At 44.3% G+C, this 23,797-nt stretch overlaps 1 protein-coding gene across 3 annotated transcripts in view; it reads right to left on the bottom strand.

Annotated features, from left to right (window-relative positions):
• The window catches only part of MTCL2 (microtubule crosslinking factor 2), a 97,954-nt gene extending 82,054 nt beyond the window's left edge, over positions 1 to 15,900 (bottom strand). For all 3 annotated transcript variants that reach the window (XM_070744887.1, XM_070744888.1, XM_070744886.1), the window contains exon 1: positions 15,636 to 15,900. The gene's annotated coding sequence lies outside the window, so the exon portion shown is untranslated. The remainder of the gene's footprint in view (positions 1 to 15,635) is intronic.
• Positions 15,901 to 23,797: the final 7,897 nt, after the last annotated feature.

Raw genomic sequence — 23,797 nt, forward strand, 5'->3', positions numbered from 1 at the left:
AGTTCAATCTGGATCTAAACATCTGAATCTCTCCCACTGGTGCTGCTATGCTCCGTTCTTTACTACAGTTTGTAAGAAGGTTAACAGTCCTTGTTACTTACAAATATCACAATCATTATTCTCCATTCACAATACAGTAATACCTCATGATACGAACTTAATTGGTGCAAGGAGGAGGTTCGTAAGACGAAAGGTTCGTAAGACGAAACATTGTTTCCCATAGGAAACAATGTAAAGTCAATTAATCCGTGCAACCAAAAAAACCCCCGCAAAAAAACGGTTTTCGGCGACTGCTGGGAAGCTGCGCGGCTGTTTTAAAAGGTGACAGCCGGCCTGGGGGGCTTCCCAGCACCCCCACGAACCCGGGTTCGGGGGTTCGGGGGGGGTGCTGGCAAGCCCCCCAGGCCGGCTGTGACCTTTTAAAACAGCCGCGCCGCTTCCCAGCTGTCTCCTGAAGCCGAACGGGGAAGTTCGGCTTTGGCGTTCGGCTTCAGGAGACAGCTGGGAAGCGGCACGGCTGTTTTAAAAGGTCGCAGCCGGCCTGGGGGGCTTCCCAGCACCCCCCCGAACCCCAAACCCAGGTTCGGGGGGTGCTGGCAAGCCCCCCAGGCCATCTGCGACCTTTTAAAACAGGCGCGCCGCTTCCCAGCTGTCTCCTGAAGCCGAACGCTAAAGCCGAACTTCCGCGTTCGGCTTCGGGAGACAGCTGGGAAGCGGCGCGGCTGTTTTAAAAGGTGACAGCCGGGCTGGGGGGCTTCCCAGCAACCTCCCGAACCGAACCCGGGGTTCAGAAAAATTTTGCCTCTTCTTACGAACTTTGTTCGAGTTACGAACCGGTGTTCGGGAGGCTTCTGGGAAGCCCCGCCGCCCGGCTGTCACCTTTTAAAACAGCCGGTTTGTAACTCGAAAAAAGTTCGTAAGAAGAGGCAAAATTTTTCTGAACCTCGGGTTCGTATCACGAGTTGTTCGTAAGACGAGGGGTTCGTATCTTGAGGTACCACTGTATTATGCTACTTTACTATTCAGGTACATGAATTTACACATTAATGTAAACTAGAAATAAAACACAGGGTCAGAAGCAATTTGAGGGCTGTTAATCAACTCTAAATCCCCTTAAACACGACCTAAGCATAGCCCATAAAATCATCTGCTACAACGTCCTTCCTGTCAATGACTACTTACTTCAGCTTCAACCACAACAACACACAAGCAGACAACAGATACAAACTTAAAGTAAATCGCTCTAAACTCGACTGCAGGAAATACTGTACGACTTTAGTAACCGAGTAGTTGATGCATGGAACTCACTACTAGACTCTGTAGCATCATCACCTAATCCCCAAAACTATACCCTTAGACTATCCACTATTGACCTCTCCTGATTCCTAAGAGGTCAGTAAAGAGCGTGCACCAAAGTGCCTTCCATCCCCTGTGCTAATGTTTCTCTTTTATTAGTATCATGTATATAAATATTATTATATCTTTATATACCGTACTATCAATATGTACTTGACAAACAAACAAATAAATAAATGAGAAATTATCTTTCCTAAAATTTGAGCATAGAACTGAGGCTTGAAGAACAAGAACATTAAAAGAAATGAAAAGCATTAAAAATGTTTGAGTGTGTGGGGGGAGGACAGTGATGAGTTGCTACCAGTATGATACGGTTCTAGAAACCGGTAGCGGCAGCAGCGGGAGGCTCCGCCCACCCACCATGGACGCTTCTGCACATGTGCAAATGCGCACACAAACCAGTAGCAATTGGATTAAAAACCCATCACTGGAGGGAGGGAAGGGGGGGAAAGAGAGAGAGGGAGAAAGGAAAGGGGGAGCAATCTTATGATCTTTCAGCCATCATGGTCGTAAATTAAGGATTACCTGTACTACATTAAGATACAGGCTGTGTTTGTACATTCTGTACATACCAGGGTGGCGCTGTACATACCAGGTAGAGTGCTGTGCTGCAGGCAACTGAAGCTGACTGCAGATCTATAGGTCAGCGGTTGAAATCTCATCACTGGCTCAAGGTTGACTCAGCCTTCCATCCTTCCGAGGTGGGTAAAATGAGGACCCGGATTGTGGGGGGAATATGCTGGCTCTGTTAAAAAGTGCTATTGCTAACATGTTGCAAGCCGCCCTGAGTCTAAGGAGAAGGGCAGCATAAAAATCGAATGAATGAATGAATGAACAAACAAACAAACAAACAAACATGTTGTAAAGCTGCCCTGAGTCTAAGGAGAAGGGCGGCATAAAAATCAAATCAAATCAATAATACACATGACCCCATGTGTTATACATAGCCTATTATGGTGTAACATGTGAAAACTCCAACAATGGAAATAATTAGATTTTTTTATTCAAAATATATATCACTTCTTAATTTAAAAAATTCTCAGAGGTTTACAATAAAATAAATAAATATGGCTTAGCATATGAAATGAATGCAACTGTAACTATAGATATGAACATCCCAAGCATGCCATAGGTATATTCAATAAAGTGATGATGGCTTTGTGTTCTATGATTGAAGGGGCAATATAGGACTTCTGCAATTGCACAGTATTTCCACCATGTCTTTGGAAATTTCATTATATTATTGTTTGATATCAACTATAATTAATGCGTGCCACTTGTGCATCATCTGTCTTTTAACAATATAATTCAAGACATCTGTTATCAATTTTCTAAAATGCAGTGCAACATAAAAGCAAAATACTTTAGTGCCCAACACTTTTCTGGCATGTTCCTTTTGCACACTCAACCACCAACAACTCATAAATAATTATGAACAGGAGAGGAGAAATGAACAGCATCCAGCAATTTATAACTTCCTCTATTAATTAACAGTCAAACAACGTGGAGTTTTGAAGCCATAAAAAAGCAAATATATTGATTCAAAATGGAAAGATATTACGAGCTATATTCTGTATTGCACAATACAAGGTAACATATATAAATCACATATTATTTTTTGCATAAATCAAATGATACATTGTTTACAATTATGCTGTATCAATCCTCACATTTCTGTTCAATGAGATGCATTGTTATCTGCTAACATACAATTCCTAGTTTGTACATAATTTATGTCTAAATTTATGGCCAGCTTTCCAGGCTAAATTAGTTACAGAAATCGTATTTCTGAGAAGGCTACGTTCAATTGCCATTATTGTATTCTTAAATAAAGAGGGAGAGAAAGCTACAAAAGAAAAATGAAAACTCAGGATACATGATATATATTCAGTGTCATAGATTTTATCTACCCAAGTGTAGAAAACAAGAGTATTTATATATATACAGATTTATTTTGCTGTGTTATCTGTTCCACACTTGTGGAAAAACAAAGCAGACTTATACCCAAGTGCTCTAGTTTCGTTTTGTTTTTCTGTGTAAAAGGCCCACGGTAGTCATTGTTCAAGCAGAAGGGGAGGATGGTAAGAAAGGACAGCCTGACTAAAGATGAGCAGGCTACTCCTGGGCTATTGCCAGACTGAGTCCCATCTATGCATATCTATCTGCTATTCTGAACGGCGATTGGCTTACAGCTGTCTCCGCCCCTTTTTTCAAATAGAATCGGAGTGCCCATTCTTTGTCTTCCCATCCCTCTGCAGCTGTTGCCATATCACATCTCACATTTTCCATTCTGCTGAGCAGGGCCTGGGAGCTCTTGTTCCCCACACCCTGTGATGACAAGGCAGCCATCGGCTGCTATTCTCTTAAAGGGGCAACAGCTCACCAGCACTGCTATTCTCCTGTCATCTCTGTTTAGTAGGTCTCCAAAGAGAGGCCAAAAAGGGAGAGTAAAGCACAGTGTGGGTACTTGCTCCCTTCTGCCCCCCTCCCTCCACCCTCCAGACTGGTAAAGTAAGACTGAGGAAAGGAATTTCAAGCACAAAGCCCGATCATGACTTCCACAAAGCATGCTGTGCTCCTCGGATCAATAATATAGAGCGAAACAAATCCACAGAGGCATCTTGACATTGGTGCGTTTTCCCAGAAGAAATATAATGATTTAACCCACAGCAACCTCAGATGCATAAAAGCTGCAAATTAAGACCAATACAACAGCTTATGCCCCTTTGCCCATATTCTGCAAATTGGGGGGGGGGACACTCAGAAAGAAAACATTTATTTTTTATTGTTTTCTCCTCATTGCAGTCCCAATTAAAAACTCCTGCAATGGGGGGGGCTGCCTCCCCAGGCTCCAGAAGCTTTCCTTGAGGCTACAGGAGGATGAAAACGGCCTTCCCAGGCTTTAGTGGCCCTCTGAAGGCCAGAAATGGGCCCGTTTCCAGCCTTCCAAAATTTCCAGTAGGCCCATTTTTCACCCTCCCAGAACCTCTGCAGATGCCCTGCATTTTTCCTGCATCCAAAATGGGCCGCATGAGGACTCGTGGTAGGGGTGGGTGGGGCGAGGCAGGAGTGGGACTTGGGGGTTCTCCAAATTGAACAGAATCTTAGCTAGAGGTTCTCCTGAACCCCTGAGAACTCCCAACAGACCACCCTAACCCTAACCCTATGCTGCATCCCAATGTAACTTCTATAATCTGATGCATATAATATGCCGCATAGATAAATCAATTCTATTTTGATAGAATTCAAAGAATCTACAACAGAATCAGTTTTTAGTACCAACATTGGTAGCTCAAGTATACTTGAACTCTTTCCTTTCCTGCCCTTTGCTGGAAGTAACCTGAATAATCTTCATTCTGACTTCTTGAACTACACTACTACAGAAACATTAGAATGTTTCATGCAAACTATTTTGTGAAAGTAACTGAAGTGATTTTTTTTCCTTTCATTTTTTATATCCTAGTACATTTGTACTGTTTATTTTAATAACGTTCTTTAATACTGAGCAGTGACAAATAAATGCTGTTCTGATGTAGTAAAGCATCTCTTGCAAAGTTTGTGTGTCATTTTCTGTTAACAACAGCACAAAAAAATCGCTATGGAGAAAAAAAAATATTAAAAGCAAGATGATAAACAGGAGGATTCTATCAGTAGGAGGATAAATCAGCTTCTACTATAATAAACAAATAGCACAAATGCAGAACTGGAAAATCTCAGATAAAAAGCAGTTCTTATTCAAAGGTGAATCACTAAGGAATAGCAAGGGAATTAAAAATGTTAATCAAGATTTGCATTTTAATCTTTCTCAAATCCATGCAAACTATTACTACTTACACAGGAATAAATTACCTTGAGGTCACCGGGACTTACTTTTACTTATATGTGAAGTGATGTGTACAATATACACATATATATGCTTATATATATAAGCTACAAATGTAAACACTGGAAAATAGCTCTTTCAAATTCCTGGGAATTTACTTCTACATAAACCTACAAATGACTATGCTGTTAAATACACGGTTTTAATGTTTAATTTCTCTTAGCACTGGCTGGATCATGACCAAACAAATGTAACGTAAGTGTCCTTGTATATTTCTAATTAGTATGAAATGTTGTTACTCTGCCATGACAACTCTGAATCTCTGCAGCCGTTTTCTATCAGAATATTGAGAAAGGCCAGCCTAAATGAAATCTTGATTCCTTGCCAATTTTCCTTTAGTTAGAAGGGAAGGGGAGGTATAATTCACTACTTTATTTGGCTTTATTTGGATTCCCATAACCAGTCTTCAGCCTTGAGCCAAAAACTTCACTATCCTGCAAAACCAGGACAAACTGTGCTGATCCAATATGTGCAATGGGCTTTGTACCACATCTTTGCAATCTGAGCATTCAAAATCCTAAACTTCAGATCTCAAAATAAATGATGGGCATCATAGATATTAAAACCATGCCCATAAGGGGTAAGCCAAGAGATTTGTGCTGTAGTCTAATGATCTATAGTGCTGCTTGATACCAATCACAGTTTTCTGTAGCATTGTAGTTCTCTGGTTAAGATATCCCTATTTTTCTTGCCAAAGAAATGCTTGCAGGAAGACAGTGCAGATATTTAATGGTGTTAGATGCTAAACCAGTTATATAATATTAAGACTATCAAACAGAATTTTCTACAGAGCAGCTATGTTTGACTTTAACACAGTCAATCTTTGTCTCAGAGTACGGATTACCTGCAGGCAAAGCAGGAACCAACATTTATCTGAACATAATATCTGGAAATGCTTGTACACCGCAAAACTAGAGTACAGATGTGGATATGCAGGAACACAGAAAGTTAGAAAAGGGACATCCTAGGTCTGTGATGGCAAACCTGTGGCACACAGAGCCATATTGGACCATATCATATTGGGAAATGGGCCACTTCTGGCTTCCAAAGGGCCTCTGGGGGGAGGGAAGGCCATTTTTGCCCTCCCTAGATTCCTCGAAAGGTTTTGGAGCTTGGGGAGAGCCAAAAAAACCCCAGGGCTTCCGGTTTAATCAGTGGGGAAGGCAGTTTTCACCCTCCCAAGGCTCCTGAAGTGTGGGGAGAGCAAAAAACAGGCATGTGCAAGGAGAGAGGGGGTGATACATGCATGCACAGAAGGCCTACATTGAATTATCAGTGGGGGCACACGACCCTCCCTGTGCTCCCCTCTTTTGGCACGTGAAACCAAAAATGGTTCGCCATCACTGCCCTAGGTTATAATAAAGATTTAATATGGGTGTGCCTAAGACAAGAAATACCAATAGGCAAATATATCAATAGGCTTCTCTCCTCGATTAGTTTCCATCCATTGCTTCCTGAAAGCAGGACAAGAAGCAATGGATGGAAACCAGAAAAGGAGAGAAGCAACCTAGAACTAAGGGGAAATTTCCTGACAGTTAGAACAATCCATCAGTGGAAAAACTTGCCTCCAGAAGCTCTGGATGTTTTTAAGAAGTTTTTAAGAGAGTGAACAACTATCTACCTGAAATGGTACAGGGGTTCTTGCTTGAACAGGGGGTTGGACTAGATTACAGTGTTTCCCAATCTTGGCAACTTGAAGATGTCTGAACTTCAACTCCCAGAATTTCCCAGCCAGCATTTGCTGCTGGCTGGGGAATTCTGGGAGTTGAAGTCCAGATGTCTTCCAGTTACCAAGATTGGGAAACACTGGACGAGAAGACCTGTAAGGTCCCTTCCAACTCTGTTATTCTATACTCTATATACCCTAAATCAGGGGTTGGCAACCTTAAAACACTCAAAGAGTCACTTGGATCCATTTCCCACAGAAAACAAAACACTATAAGCCACAAAACCTGGGTGGGCGTGGCCAATTCAATGTCACTCACTCCCACCCAGTCACATGACCCCCAGCCATGCCTATCCAGGTTTTGTGGCTCATGTTTTCTATGGGAAATAGGTAACTCCTATCTTTCTCCCTCCCTCCCTTCCTCTCATCTCTTTCTCTCTCTCTCTCTCTCTCTCTCTGTATCTTTCTCTCTCTCGTCTCTTTCTTTTTCTATCTTCCTCTCATCCCTCTCTCTCATTTCTCTCTGGTGTCTGTCTCTTTCTTTGTGTGTGTCTTTCTCTCTCTCTCTCTCTGTATCTTTCTCTCTCTCGTCTCTTTCTTTTTCTATCTTCCTCTCATCCCTCTCTCTCATTTCTCTCTGGTGTCTGTCTCTTTCTTTGTGTGTGTCTTTCTCTCTCTCTCTCTGTATCTTTCTCTCTCTCGTCTCTTTCTTTTTCTATCTTCCTCTCATCCCTCTCTCTCATTTCTCTCTGGTGTCTGTCTCTTTCTTTGTGTGTCTTTCTCTCTCTCTCTCTCTGTATCTTTCTCTCTCTCGTCTCTTTCTTTTTCTATCTTCCTCTCATCCCTCTCTCTCATTTCTCTCTGGTGTCTGTCTCTTTCTTTGCGTGTGTCTTTCTTTCTCTCTCTCTCTCTCTCTCTCTCTCTCTGTGTCTGTCCATCTCTGTGTCTCTTCCCACTTTCGGAAAGCCCTGCAGCCCTGCGTGCACTCTTTGGGGCTTTTCGCCAGATGTTTCTTCCTTTTGGAAAGCCAGGCTGGTAGAGCAATAAGGGCAACCTGAGGCAGATGCTTCCGGCCTCCTCCCCCTCCTCCTGTCACAACCCACTGGCCAGCTGTGGTGGGGCTGGGAGGGTGCGCACAAGAGGAGGAGGGAGGGAGGGGGAGGAGAGAAGCTTTCGCCATGCATTCCTCTACTAGTCCGGCTTTCCAAAAGAAAGAAAGAAAAACAGCTGGCAAAAAGCCCCAAAGAGCATGCAGGGCTGCAGGGCTTTCTGAGAGTGAGATAGAGAGGCAGGGAGCGAGACAGATGTGGTTTTCAGCCAGTTCGGATTGGTTCGTGCATACTGTTGGCGATGGCTGGCTAACCATCCCCAAGAACCGGCCGCGACTGGCAAAAGGACCCTCTGCGCATACCTGGAGGCTCCTGTGCATGCACAGTCTTTTTGCATGACATGATGGGGCAAAAGCAAAACACTTCCATTGTGATGCAAACCAATAGGGAAGGTAAGTGGGACCCACCTTTGGAGCGCGAGAGAGAGCGACACACTCATAGACAGAGGGAGACACACACCATGGCTTCTGCCGAGCCATCTCCCTCCCCCCTGGTAAGCTGTTGCCTCAGCAGGGCAAGGGAGCACTCCCCACCCTTTCTTTCTCTTGGCCTTGCCAACAAGCGAGGAGGAAGGCCAGGCTTGGGGGATGGCCCCCACTCAACAAGACCCGCCCATGCCATTCTCTCCCAACAGTTTTCGCTGGTGGCAACAGCAAATGTACCTGGCGGAGTGTTGTTGCCGTGCAAAGGCAAGTGCAGGAGAGCTTTGCTCCTGCACTAAGGCTCCAATCATGCCACTGCCCCGACAGGGTGACAGGGAGCTGTGGCAGAGGCTCCAAAGAGTCACATGTAGCTCCTGAGCTGTAGGTTGCCAACTGCTGCCCTAAATAAAGGTTAAAAATTCACTTGTGAGTCAAATTAGTCTTTGCAATCCTTATTAGTCTTCAGAGACGGGCAGCATACAAATCTAATAAATAATAATAATAATAACATTATTGTTGTTGTTGTTGTTGTTGTTATTATTATTATTAGTCTTCGGAGAGAGGCGGCATACAAATCTAATAAACTATAACTATAACTAAAATATGTCAATCTCCCAAGGAGTTACCTTTCATTTTTATTTAGCAACCGTTCCTACGTTCCTTAGTCAATTTTAATTGTCTGCAGCTTCTTTGATAAAAACGAAGTCTGTTTAGGTATCCACAAGATTATTAGAAAGGGGCATTGGGAGGGAGGGAGGGAGGGTTTAGAGACAGACAGAGGAACATCCATGACATCATTCATCTGACACAGATGCACACATCTTGGCATTAAAAGAATGGGGTCTTTGTGTGTGCAGTCATGAAGGTCTCCGGGACTTCTGGCTTGCTGAGGGTTGTATCTGACACAAACCTCAACCTTCTTGCACAAATAAATGATATTCATGGATACCTGGAGGAGCAACTGCATTAGAAGACATTGAAAACTGAGTTTTGCTGACTTCCCCAGCTTTTATGTTTGACTTAAGTACAGTATTAATGTGGATCATGGGTAAGAGACCTCGGGTATCCACCAATTAATTTGTATTTTAATTTTAATTCTAAGAACTACTACAGTAAGTGAGATCAAAATATTTTATTTAGTCTTCATTGTACTAATCTTATATCACATTCTGATCATATCTACTTCTGAGAATCCTACAGGCCTCCAAAATAGTAACAGCAGGACTAAAAATCAATAATATGATATAACGATGTAATAAAATAACTTTAGAATTAAAAAAAAGGTCAGATGCCAAGGAACATTCATGACCCCTTTCTTATCAAGAGAGACTAAAATGACTTCCTCAAGAACTTAATTGCCTCGCAAAAAGCTAACAGGCTCAGAACCTGGGTGATTTCAGGAGAATACTGCTCTAGAGAAGAGGACAATGAACAGTGGTAAGGATATCCCCCCCCCTTGAAATGGACAAGGTATATTTGAGAAAGAATTATATTCAGTATCCAGGAACTGTTTGCATTTTTTCACACAAAAATGCATTGAGTACATATTACAGGGGTAAAAACCTGCTGCAAGTATATACACATGTAATTATTTTAATTAGATTATTCTACACTTATAGAATTACGTATTTCTTTCTATCAGAAATCTATCAGAGGCAGTAAGACTCTCTGCCTTTTCTAGGGATCTAATAGACAGTCTAAGCTGAGAATTGCATGCAGCCATTCAGGAAATATATACTACTGTTGCCATGCCAACTGCATCCTGAAAAATAAAATCATCACTGCTCGGTAGTAATAGCTCAGAGAAGCAACTGAATCTGGCAACAACCCAATTACTCCACCATTCCCCCTCTTTCACAAACTGCAGGGTTTCCTAACAAGCAATATTCTTACATTATTCAAATAGTACTCCAGCAAAATCTGTAAACCACTCTAGGGGCACATCAGCAAAGTAGCTTTTCGTACAATTAATTTAACTCAGTCAGTAGAAAGGAGCACACAGTGAACAACCTTTGCAGGAACGTAGGTGTCTTTCTCTACTGTGAATATGAACACACAACTTGCTATGTGCAATGTAAGGTAAGGCAATGCACCATCCTGTGTTGCCTCCAGAAATGTTACAGAAATTGCAACTATGCAATCCCAGGAAAAGATGCAGCTGCTTTAAACAGCTGCCAGGTGACTGTCCACTCCAAACAGCCTTTGGAAATCAGTTCTGAAATCTTGGGACACAATTACTACTTATTACTCATATACTCTATGAGAGTACCCAGGCAAGAGCAATATTTCCCCCCATTAAATGAAAGAAACATATTTTAGAGCTCCAGGACTATTAGCCATTAAAGGTATCTTAGCTTATGTATCAGAATGCCAGCCTGGCCCAATGGTCAAGGCATTGGACTAGGATTGAGGAAACCTGAGTTTCAGCTGTAACTTAAGCACAGAAACAAACTGGCCAGTCACTTTCTATCAGCTTTAGCAGTAAGGCAAGGGGCAAACAACTTCTGAAAACGTTGCTTAGAAAATTGTGTGGACTAGTTGATTAAAGTGTCAGGCTAGAACAGTGATTTTCAATCTTTTTTGAGCCGCAGCACATTTTTTACATTTACAAAATCCTGGGGCACACCACCAACCAAAATGACACTCTAACACAGTACATATTATACAAATAGTTAATAATATAGTTTCAAAATGTATTTATACTCAGTGTGAAACCTGGGCCTGTTTCAATGAACACAAAAGGGATATCCTTGCAGGAATGGTAGAAAGACAAACACGAAGCTCTTTCTCAACAGTTCTCAGTCTCTCTCTGTTTTTAGTTTTTATCGCAGTCAGGCTTGAGAAACTCAGCTCACATAGATATGTGGTTGAAAAGGGGAGCAATGTCAAAATAGCTTTGTTGGCCAGAATGGCAACAGATGACCAAAAACTGTCCAAAGGAAGATCAACAAGGTGCAGGGGCCGTGGTTCTATCTGTTTTGATGGTGTATATAGAGATTTGAGCTTTTAAGAAGATGACCCTTCAGAAGGCCATATACAATGTAGATAACATTGTGATGCATTGTATATCACCCTCTGTGGGGGCCTCTTCTAAAAAGAAAAAGGTCAAATATCTATATACACCATCAGGATAGACATAACCAGCTGAGGCTAAGGCTGAGGCTTCATCTAGTGGTGGCAACATTTACCTCCAGTCCTGACCAGGATTAGAAAGCGGGACCATGGGGAGGAGTAGCAGCTTCAACTACTCACCGCGGGCACACAATAACAAGTGCACCGCAGCCCGAGCGGGAACCTTCCTGCATGTGGATGAGAGGCGGCCTACTATTGGTTCATCGCTAGTGGTCGGGATGTATCCCAGAAGGTGATTGGTCAGTGAGTGTTCCCTGTGCCTCCACTCTTCCTGTCGCTGATAGCTGGAGGGATTGTGAGGGGAATGTTTATGTTCAGATGGAGGCAGCTGGTGGTGGGCTGGATAAATGGCCTTCGCGGGCTGTATCCGGCATGCAGGCCATAATTTGGGGGCCCATGTTTAATTTCCCCACGGCACACTGCTTGAATAACACTGGGGTAGAAAACATGGCACTGTGAGGTTCAGGCATGAAAGCCATTTGGATGACTGTGATGCAGTTAGCTTCTCTCAGTCCAACCCAGCTTTGGAGGCTTACTGTTGTTGCAGGGAAAATAGGAGAAGTATTAAGTACGTTCGCTGCTTTGTGTAACTTATTAAAATATAATAAGGGCCGGACATATACACATACCATACATACGTACGTACGTACGTACATACATACATACATAGTTACTGGGAATCAAACTGGACTCCAAAGAAAAAACAAGTTTGCACTATGATATACACATACCTAACTATAATTCTGTACCACTTCTTGCCAAGAAGTTGTACAGAACTATATTTCTTGCCCTTCAGTACAGCTACAGCTGGTTGTTCTATATAAACTATCCTTTTGTTCTACATTAATGCCATTAATATAACAGTCTATCCTCCATACTAACTTACCCAGGATTATCCAGAGCATGATACCATGGTCTTTCGAGACTGAAGGATGTCAATGCAGTGCCATACTACTCTGAGAGCACCTAATCACCCTGTAAAAAGTCTCTGTCCGGTCAGAACCTGATGACACGATGTTAGAATTTTAATACATGATTGCCATAGGGAAGCGGCTTCCCATAGAGATAAAATAACCTTTAATGGGCTCTAATAAATCCTAAGAGATTTTTGCTTAATAGATCTGAACAATTTCCTATTCTTAAAACACTGAAATGAAATGTAAGAGGGTAATAATTCCAGTTTTAGATACATCTTTAAATTTAAATACATCTGTTTTAATAAGCAAAGGATTCCTTCCTTAAAGATATGGTGTGTCCGACTGATGGGATAAGGAATATGTAATGTAACTCTAAGATGCCACAGAGGGGATGCTCTTATGTCATTAAGAGGCAGCTGTTCATTGCATGAAGTGTCTGCAATGTTAGAGGTGTGATTCCTTCCATTAAATTTGACTAGGGACATTTTTCTTTTTGTTTCTAAGAAAGAACAAACATCTGTATCAGCATAAATCTACCTATTTCCCAGAGGACTGTGGTTATAAGGCAATTTATCAATAAAATAATGTATTTCTAATAACTCAACTCAATGCCTTCTGGAGGTTTCTTGGAAATAAGTTGTAAAAAGATTCAAATTCTGGACATTGTAGTTGTTGACACATCCAAAGACTGAAAGCAACTGTATTGCAGATCATCTGTTTCAGTAAGCCAAAGGAGAATTTGGAAGGGGGAAAAAATGTTTTGAAAGCATGTATATTTTTTGAACATGGAATCTGAATGCTCCTGAGGCAAAATAATGTAAACTAGGAGCTTTAGGATGCTGGTGGGTGACTTTAGGATTATAAGATAAATGTCCTATGAATAATCAACATTCTATAAAGGTGAACATTTGTTTTGTTATCAACGTCTGTTCTAGGAAAGCTAGACTCTTCATCAATGAAAGGGCTACAGAATTCAACATGGCATCAGATCTTGCTAAAAGACATGACAATCCTGGTCCATAAGGTTTTGATGAATACCTGCTTCTATTCCAACAATGACCCATTTTTTGCTCCAGGATTTGGAAGGAGAGGGGTTGCACACATCTAGCAGTAAATGCCTTAAACAAAACTAATATTTTATTAATATTGCTTCTTCATTGCTTATTTGACCCCTATGACAATCATTAAGTGTTGTACCACATGATTCTTGACAAATGTATCTTTTTTCTTTTATGTACGCTGAGAGCATATGCACCAAGACAAATTCCTTGTGTGTCCAATCACACTTGGCCAATAAAAATTCTATTCTATTCTAATGGGCCATGATCTCTATGAGTAGAAAAAACATCCACCACAGGTGAAGCATTTCTAGGTTTTCCTTCTAGAACAGCTTTCTGCAATGTCGTCCTCTCTCAACTGCACCACATTGTCTCAGATTGGGACAATTCCCCACAGCTGACTCACCTGGACCAACTTTGACACGGGACAACTCAAGACGGTCAACTTGTCCCTGAACATGAGATAACTATACAATTCTCTGCCACTATTTCTTGGACTATTTTCATTTTTTTTCTCATTCACATTTCATTTTGTCCTTCCTTTAGCATCCTTTCTTTAACGTTAGACCATCTCTTGGTATAACTCTTGTCATAACTTATTTCCGGTCATCCCATATGGAATTGTCCAGTGCTGAGTTAGCCAAGGCGACTTGGCTGGGCCCAGATGATGGTGGTGAGTTGTCCTAAACCTGCCTTTTCCAAGGCTTCAGACTTGTACAGCCGCTGGCTACAGAAGCATCAGCACCTTCTGAGAGCATCACATAGGGCAGTGGTTCTCAACCTGGGGATCAGAACCCCTTTGGAGGTTGAATGACCGTTTCACAGGGGTTGCCTAAGATGATGGGAAAAGACAAATTTCCCATGGTGTTAGGAACTAAAGCTTCTATTCTGGTGCCTTGGAACATATCGTTACAATCCGACCAATGAGGCGTTTATAATGGGGGCATCCCTCCAACCTTTCTGCCAATTAGCTTAAAGGCTCTGTTGGGAAAACTGGCACTAGACTTATGGTTGGGGTTCACCACAACACGAAGAACTGTATTAGAAATAGATTGACAGCAGAAAAAGACCTCATGGTACTTCTAGTCTGCCCTTATACTATTTCCTGTATTTTATCTTAGCATGGATATATGTTTATCCCAGGCATGTTTAAATTCAGTTACTGTGAATTTACCAACCACGTCTGCTGGAAGTTTGTTTTAAGCATCTACTACTCTTTCAGTAAAATAATATTTTCTCACGTTACTTCGAATCTTTCCCCCAACTAACCTCAGATTGTGTCCCTTTGTCCTTGTGTTCACTTTCCTATTAAAAACACTTCCCTCCTGAACCTTATTCAACCCTTTAACATATCTAAATGCTTCGATCATGTCCCACCTTTCCCTTCTGTCCTCCATATTGGAACATATTGTTACAATCCGACCAATCAGGCGTTTACAGTGTAACGTGCGCCCTTGGCTCTATAAATAAAAAGTTTATTTTTCCACGTAACAGCTTGCAGAGGTGGGCTGCTAAGGTGGCACGGTGACGTGGGCTCGCCCCCGTGGCTGAGTGCTAACGGAGTCCAGCACAATTATGCTACTGTACCTGGGCAGGTAGTGAAATTGTGCGCGGACATGCAGGTGCGCTCGTGGCTCTGAGTGCTAGCGGAGTCCAGAGCAATTATGCTACTGTACTTGGGCAGATAGCGAAACTGTGCCGAGGTACAGTAGCATAATTGGACTCCGCTAGCACTCAGAGCTACGGGGAGAGCCCACGTCGCTGTGCCACCTTAGCAGCCCAGCTCCAACAGCATATATTGGGGGGGGGGGGGGCAGATATTAGATTCAAGGGGGGGTGTTCTTTTGAGGGAAGGGGCGTGCCTCTTTTACAAAGACTTCCAGGGTCCGAGCGGCGGCGGTTGCTGTTGCTGGGGGGGGGGGCTGTAGGAGGCCTGGGCGTCGAATAGGCCTTGGGGGTGGGGTGGGAGGGTGGAAGACAATTCGCTTCAGAATCTGCAGAAGGTTTTGTTTTTCCGCTGAGGAAACAGCCTCGTGGCCGCTTTCTCCGCCCAGCCTGCCCTCAAAGAGGACCCCCCCTCCCCGCGCCTCACCTTGAGATAGTCGTTCTCAGAGCGCAGCTCCTCCAACTCCCTGGCGATGCCGGCGTCCAGTAGCTCCTCGGTGAGGTCGGAGAAAGCCAGCGAGGTGCTGAGAGGGAGGCGGCTACTGGCCAGCGAGGCCCCAGTCGAGAGGTCCTCGGGCAGCGGGGAGACGCCGTCGGCGGAGGCGCTGGCCGGCTGGGCAGGGGCGCTGCTGCTGGGTGGGGACTCGGTGTCGCTGCCGCCGCCGCTCAGCCCGCCCAACTCCAGCAGCGAGAGGACCTTGGCTTCCTCCGAGGCGCTGCAGTCCGACACCTCCGAGCTGCTGTCCGTCAGGCTGGAGGCGGGCGGCGGCAGCTGCTGGGAGCGCGCCGACGGCACTTTTCCGGCCCCGCCGGAGGCAGTTGCCCCTTCGCCGGTCCCGGGGAGGCGGCTCCGCCCCTTCACTCTCGCCCCGGTTCGGCCTCCCGAGCCCTTCCCGGAGCCCCGCGACCCCAGGGGCGGCGTGGCCTTGCCCTTCTTCTCGCCGCGGCCATCCTTGGCGCTCCCAGCCCGGCGCGAGTGTCCACCGCCCACCCCCGACTTGCTGGGGAAGAAAACGGGCGAGCCCGGGTGACTGCCGCGCCGGCTCTTGGCCAACGACCACCCGGGCACATCCTTAGGTCTGGCCGGGGACGGCGCCCGATGCAGCTTCTTCCTCTCGGGCTGCGCGGGAGGCAGCGGCGCTGGGGCGAGACGCTGGCTGGGTTCCGCCGCCTCGCACGGCGCCGCTGCCATCCCCGCACCGGACGGCTCCTCACTGGCCCCTTCGGAGCCGTCTGGGACTGGGACCGCTCATGACCCGTTGCCGGAAAGCCGCCTCCGTCGTTTCCGCGCCGGATCCCCCGAATGGCTCCAAGCTCTTCAAGAGACAAGAGAGGCTCGCTCGGCTGAGGGACGAAAACAGATCAGGCTGGCCGTTAATCCGCCCCGATGATGCTCGTCTCCGCCGCCCCACAAGCAGCAACAGTTCCTCGGTTGGTTGGCTCCCTCCCTCCTTGTCGTCCTCGTCCTCGGTATCCCCGCCCAGCTGCGAAGACGGTGACGCGCGCGGTCTGGGAACAAAAGGCGGAGTGAGGCGCCTGAAGGGGCGCTCGGATCCTCGAGGCAACAGCGACCTCCTTCCCCGGACGGCCGAGGGGGGCATGTCTCCATCTTGGGTCGAGATGGATGGAGAGATTAGACACCGTTTCAGGACGCAAAGTGCGCCCCGAATCCGTTTTTTTCTCTTCCTGGAAGCGAAGGCTGGTCCCACCACCACGTAACCCCGTGATCTTTCCAGGGTGTCCACCAAACCTAGGAAATCAGGGAATTATCAAGGAAATCAGCGGTTCGGGAAATATCAGGGAATTATCAGGGCATTCTTGTTGTGAGCCGCTCCGACTCCTCGGAGAGGGGCAGCATACAAATCTAATAAATTGTTGTTGTTGTTGTTGTTGTTATTATTATTATTATTGTTGTTGTTATTATTGTGTCAATACAACTCAGCAAACGAGATCACTATGCTGGATTCCATATTTCATCACCAGTCGGGCGCTTCCCAAGCGCCTAAGACTGAGTGATGTAGCGGAGAATTATGTTTGCCGATCCCAGTAAAGCAGCCTTTTGCAATTGACAGATGGAGATTTTGTCAATTCCAATGGTTTTCAAATGTCCGCTGAGATCCTTTGGCACTGCGCCCAGTGTGCCAAGTACCACTGGGACCACCAGGGCCACCATCAGGAATTTTGGGGCCCCATGCAGCCTAAGTGTCTGGGCCCCCCCGCCATTTTAAAACTATTTTAAGTCGCCAAGCCACTCCATCCCCCGGGGATTATTTCCCGCTTCACGCCAAGCGAGGCGGTCCCATAGGCCAGTGTTTCCCAACCTTGGCAACTTGAAGATATCTGGACTTTAACTCCCAGAATTCCCCAGCCAGCGAATGCTGGCTGGGGAATTCTGGGAGTTGAAGTCCAGATATCTTCAAGTTGTCAAGGTTGGGAAGCATTGCCATAGGCTATTTCAGGAACTGGGTTAAGTCCAGGAGAAAGAAAGAAGCGGGAGTGACAAGGGAAAGAAAGATCCCCCTGGCATCGGTCAGGCAGAGCGAGGCTTATTTACAGCTCCTTGGCACTTCTCCCTTCTTGTTGACAAAACCATGTGCTTTCTAGCGAGGGGAGGGGGATCCCACACCCGGCAGCCACCGGCGAGGAGCTGGAAAGGACGAGGGGAGAGAAAAAGCAGGGTACCAGCAGTAGGGCGGGTGTCTTGAGGGGGCACTCCCATCTGGAAGGAAGGGAAGAAAGGCGAGGGCGAGCTATGAAGGAAGGAGGGTGGAAGGAAGGAAGGAAGGAAGGAAGGAAGAAAGGAAGGAAGGAAGGAAGGAAGGAAGGAAGGAATGGTAAAAGGGGCGATCAAGAGAGGAATGGGTGAATGAATGGACGGAGGGTGGGAAGGAAGGAAGGAAAGAGGGAAGGGACAGGAACAGAGGAAGGGTGCAAAGAAAGCAAGGAAAGGTGTGAAAGGGGAGAGTAAGAGAGGAAGGAGTGAAAGAAGGGAGTGAGGGAGGAAAGAAGTGAGGAAGGAGAAGGAAAGCAAGAAATGGAGGGAGGGAAGGAAAGAAAGAAAGAAAGGGGGAAGGGACAGGAACAGAGGAAGGAAGGAAACTTATGAAAGGGGAGAGTAAGAGAGGAAGGACTGAAGGAAGAGAGGGAGGGAAGAAGGTAGGAAGGAAAAAGAAAAGAAGAAATAGAGGAAGGGAAGGTAAAAGAGAGAAAGAGAAAGAAAGAAAGAGAATGAAAGAGAAATAAAAAGAGAGGGGGAATGAAAGAAATGGAAGGAAGGAAGGAGAGAAAGAAAGAGGAAGAAAGAAAGAAAGAAAGAAAGAAAGATAAAGAAAAAAGAATGAAAGAGCAAGAGAGAAAGAAAAAGAAACAAAAGAAAGAAAGGAAAGAAAGAAAAATAAAAAGAGAGGGGGAATGAAAGAAATGGAAAAAGGGAAGGAAGGAGAGAAAGAAAGAGAAAGAAAGAAAGAAAGAAAGCAAGATAAAGAAAAAAGAATGAAAGAGCAAGAGAGAAATAGAGAAAGAAAGAAAAAGCAACGAAAGAAATTGTGATTTTTACTATGCCGGCTCCTTCCCTCCCCCGCTCGAGGCGCCGGGTTCTTCCCTTTCTCCCTCGCCCACATCCTTGCCACGGTGACTCACCAGGAGAAGGCTGGAGACCCACGCGGCTCCTCGGGGGGCGTTGCGGAAGGCGGTGGCGGCGGAAGCCCCCATGCCCGGCAGGGGATGATGGGCAAGGGACGCCTCAGGGAAGGAGAGCAGGGCGGGAAGGGAATGAGGGGGCTGGCGGGGGTTTAGGAAAGGGGAGCCCGCCGGGCATGAGGGAACGCTGGCCGCGTGGGGCTCCGGGGCCAGCCTTGCAGCTCCTCGGCGGGAGGAGCCGAAAGCCACCGGGCGAGGACTGGGCTCAGCAGAAGCGGCCGGCTTCCCATAGCGATGGGGAGCTTGGCTTCCGCAGACTGTACCCTCCCTCTTTTGCCGGCCGGGCCGCCTGCCTCACCTAATCAATTTGGCCCGGGCCTTTTACTTTGCTGAGGTGAGGCTCAGGCAGGCGGCCGGCAAAAGAAGGAGGGTACAGTCTGCGCATATGCAAGGAGCTGGTGACTGCGGGGCCCCCTAATTGCCGGGCCCGTTACACCACTCCCAGTAGTACCGGTCTATCGGCGGCCCTGGGGACCACTTTCATTGGCTTATGCCAGAGTAGTTGCAGCTCGATTTTTAGATCTTCATATTTCACTAATTTCTCTAGCTGCTTCTCCTCAATTCTGCTGTCCCCTGGGATTGCAGTGTCGATGATCCGTACTTTCTTTTTCTCCACAATCAGGATGTCTGATGTGTTATGCTTCAGAATTAGGTCAGTCTGAAGTCGGAAGTCCCACAGTAGTTTTGCTTGCTCATTTTCGACCACTTTTTCGGGCTTATGATCCCACCAGTTCTTTGCCACTGGTAAATGGTAGTTCCGGCACAAGTTCCAGTGGATCATCATCATCATCATTAGTGAAACAAACAGAAAATGGATGGTGCTACCTGGCAGAGTGAAGTAAAAAATGAGCATAACTGTTGCAACAACTTGCTTCTTCAACTACCAGTATTTCTCCATGGCTTAGCCATTTGGTATGATGTCATCAGGGGATGGGCCTGGAAGGGGGGGGGAATGCAGTGGGGTAGCAAAAATGGAGCTCCACCCAAGAGCACTCAATTTGCACCAAAAGATGTTGAAAGAAAACGCAGGGCATCCTGCATAAGCCACACCCACAGTAGTAGTAAAACTTTTGGTAGCCCTTCACTGGACGTCATCTACGACTGCGCCTTAACTAAATCGCAAGTTACAGGGAAATATCAGGGAATTTCAAAATGGTTTCCCCCTGGACACCCTGTCTTTCCTTGGAAGCCCCGAAAAGTCCCACTTGAGGAGGAGCTTCTGTCTGGCGGAGATTGTAACGCCAAAAATAAAAATTGTGGACTTTCCCCCCTTTCTCCCCCCATAATTTTTTTTGGGGGTAGGATTTTTGTTTTTGTTTTCTCTCTCCACATACACTAGCATGCCTCCCGTCCCCTGTCCTATTGTCTCTCCTATATCTCATATATCATATCTACTATTCTTCTATTTTAATCCTCTTATACTACTCTCATAATATTCTTCTATTCTATAATTGATATATTCTATTCCTAAATTTTTACTTCTATTCTTTCTCTAATATATTTTACTTGAGTATAAGCTCTATAACCTTCATTGTGTATTGTTGTGTATTGGACAAAATAAATAAATAAAATAAATAAACATTCATCAATGCAGTGCACCTTCTATTTTAGTACAATAAAATACAAATATTTTGTTGGTAAATAGTTCATTCTTTCTCCCCTGCATACTATTTAAGTTTCGTCATCCAGTTGAACCAATTGTCATGCAATTAAATTTCATCACTAATGTTGTTTCAGATATTTAGTAGAAGCCATATTTCTAACTCATTAAACACTCCGCCAAAGTGCCTTCATCCTCTCTTTATACATTTTATTAAAAGCTAAATACCCCTATATAACCTATTAATACTAAAAAATAAAATAAACAAACAAATCCAATTTCAAACGTGGCTTTTGGAGCATGCTTGTGGTCAGGCACATCGCTATGATGAGAAAAGGCTGCCAGACATCTGAGGCCAGAAGAACATTCATAGCTGAAGAGAAGCAAGCACTCCACAAAGCCAGAGCTGCAAATGCTGTGACAATGGTGCTCACATATGTCTGCCCAACATGAGACAGAACATTTTGTGCTTACCAGCCACCTGCGGACACATCGTGTACAGCCCACAAGATGTCAAGGTCCTCTTCGAACACGATGAACAAACATCATCATCATCATCATGAGAAATGTAGCTTAAGCAAACCCCAAAGTCATGATATTCTCTTTTTTTAATGCCAGGAGGAGGGGAAAAAACCTGTTCCCTGTCTTTGAAAGAAGACAATTTTCCCTACAGAAATCAAGACATCCAGCAGCTGGAAACCAAGGCAAGACAGTGCCCTACTTGTGAGCAGTGTAGCATAGAACAGTGTTTCCCAACCTTGGCAACTTGAAGATATTTGGACTTCAACTCCCAGAATTCCCCAGCCAACGAATGCTGGCTGGGGAATTCTGGGAGTTGAAGTCCAAATATCTTCAAGTTGCCAAGGTTGGGAAACACGGGCATAGAAGACCAAGGAGGGAACAACTAGTGCATGGTGTTGTTCAACTACTGCAGGGTGCAATGATGATCAACTATTTCTGCATGGGGTAAAGGGTCTGGATCAGAGGTCTTCAAACTTGGCAACTACAATCGACCTCTCCCCGTTACTCAGAGGTCTGTAAGGGGCGTGTGTAAGCGCACCACTGTTCCTACCATCCCTGTCGTACCGTCCTATTGTCCTCTTTTACCATTATTTTTTTACTTATGTTTATACAAACTACTACTATCCTATACATATGTGACAAATTAAATAAATAATGGATGGATGGATGGATGGATGGATGGATGGATGGATGGATGGATGGATGGATGGATGAATCAAGCAAGCAACCAACCAACCAACCAACCAACCAACCAACCAACCAACCAACCAACCAAGCAGACAAATAGTATAAGACTTGTGGACTTCAACTCCAGAATTCTCCAGCCAGCATAAAAGCCCACAAGTTTTAAAGTTGGCAAGTTTGGAGACCCCTGGTAGATGTTTGGGGTTTGTTTTTTTCCCTGTTCCTCCTAAAAGTTTGCTCAGCAAAAAAACCATACGCTTTACAATTCCATATATCTTCCCTATTTTTTTCCCTAAGGATTCGTGTTATTTCTATTATGCAAAATCTCCTTCAAGCCTTCTCCAAACCAAATGCCTCAAACTGGGCATCAGTGGGAAGCGGGGATGGGGGAAGACATTAGATTGAGTCCAGAAATGATTATACAAATAATTAGTTCAAAGACCCATGTGTAGCAACAAAATACTTCCAGATGAGCTCCTATGTTTCTTGCCTCACAACAGACCTTTTTGCAAAGAGACATGTTAAAACAGTCCTGCAATGCTTCAGATATATTCTACTTCAGCTCCCATAATGTGGTGGTGGAACTAATGTGAGGGAACTAATGTCCTCCGTGTGATATATAAATAATTCCCAAAGAAAACGCGAGAGAGCCAATATTCATGGTCTCTTGAATAGACTTGAGTCCTATATGATTTATTGTGCACTTAGCAAGGCAGTTACTCTTTTTGTTCCCCACTAGTGATACAAAACAAAAACATCAGTGCATGAAGAAATCACAGTGTAGTTTCACAGTTGCTTTGCCATACATTTTTCTGTCCAATTTCTGTTCTAAATAGAATGTTATCCAAGACTTATAATTGTAATATATGATTGCACTGAATGTTCAGAGACCAAGATAAACAATGGGCCAATGGAACAAAACTGAAATGACATATCAACATACTGTGTATAAGATGCAAATGCTGGAAGAGTAAAATTGTGCTATCTATAAAATATAAAGCCCATTTTTCTAGGAAAACATTGGAATAATTATCTCAGAAAGAAATAGTTGCTTGTATGTGTTCTCTGGCTCTCTTCTGCTATCTAACATTTGTAGCTGGGTATTTCAAAAATGTTATATTCTCAAAGTGTAAATCAAAGCTGGCATTCAGCATTTCTCAGGAAGTCATGTGATTTATACACAGCAGCTGTTGGCAAAGCTCACTAAAGCAATCAATGGATCTGTCTACAGTATCGTTGCATTGCAGAAGACCTGGCAGTAACACAATTGTCTTGGAATACAGCTGCAAATTGTTTTAAGATCACACTTTCCATTTTGGTTTTTTGTTTTTTTGTTTATTTATTTATTTACTTACTTACTTACTTACTTACTTACTTACTTACTTACTTACTTACTTATTTACTTACTTACTTACTTATTTGTCAAACATGTAAAGGATAGTAGTAGTTTGTATAAACATAACATAAGTAAAAAAGTAACAATAAAAGAGGACAATAGGACAGTAAGACAGGGATGGTAGGCACAGCGGTGTGCTTATGCATGCCCTTACTAGACCTCTTAGAAACAGGGAGAGGTCGACTATAGACAGTCTAAGGTTAAAGTTTTGAAGGCTTGGGGAAGAAACCACAGAGTCAGGTAGTGCATTCCAGGCATTGATCACTCTATTGCTGAAGTTGTATTTTCTGCAATCGAGTTCGGAGTAGTTTATATTTAATTTGAATCTATTACGTGCCTGTGTATTGCTGCAGTTGAAGGTGAAGTAGTCATTAACAGGAAGGACATTTTGGTATATGATTTTATGAACTACATTTAGATCAGATCGGAGGTAACATAGTTGTAAATTGTCTGGTCCCACTATTTCAAGTCTGCGGGAATAAGGTATTTTGTTGCAAGCTGAGGAGTTAAGAACTCTTCTTGTGAAATATTTCTGGACTCTCTCGATTGTATTAATGTCTGATATGCAGTGCAGGTTCCGAACAGGTGAGCTGTATTCCAGAATTGGTCTAACAAATCTTTTGTAAACTCTGGTTAGCAGTGTAATATTGCCAGAGAAAAAGCTATGTAAGATTAGATTAACAACTCT

This window comes from Erythrolamprus reginae, chromosome 3 (genome assembly GCF_031021105.1).
Source record: "Erythrolamprus reginae isolate rEryReg1 chromosome 3, rEryReg1.hap1, whole genome shotgun sequence".
Taxonomy (NCBI): Eukaryota; Metazoa; Chordata; class Lepidosauria; order Squamata; family Dipsadidae; genus Erythrolamprus; species Erythrolamprus reginae.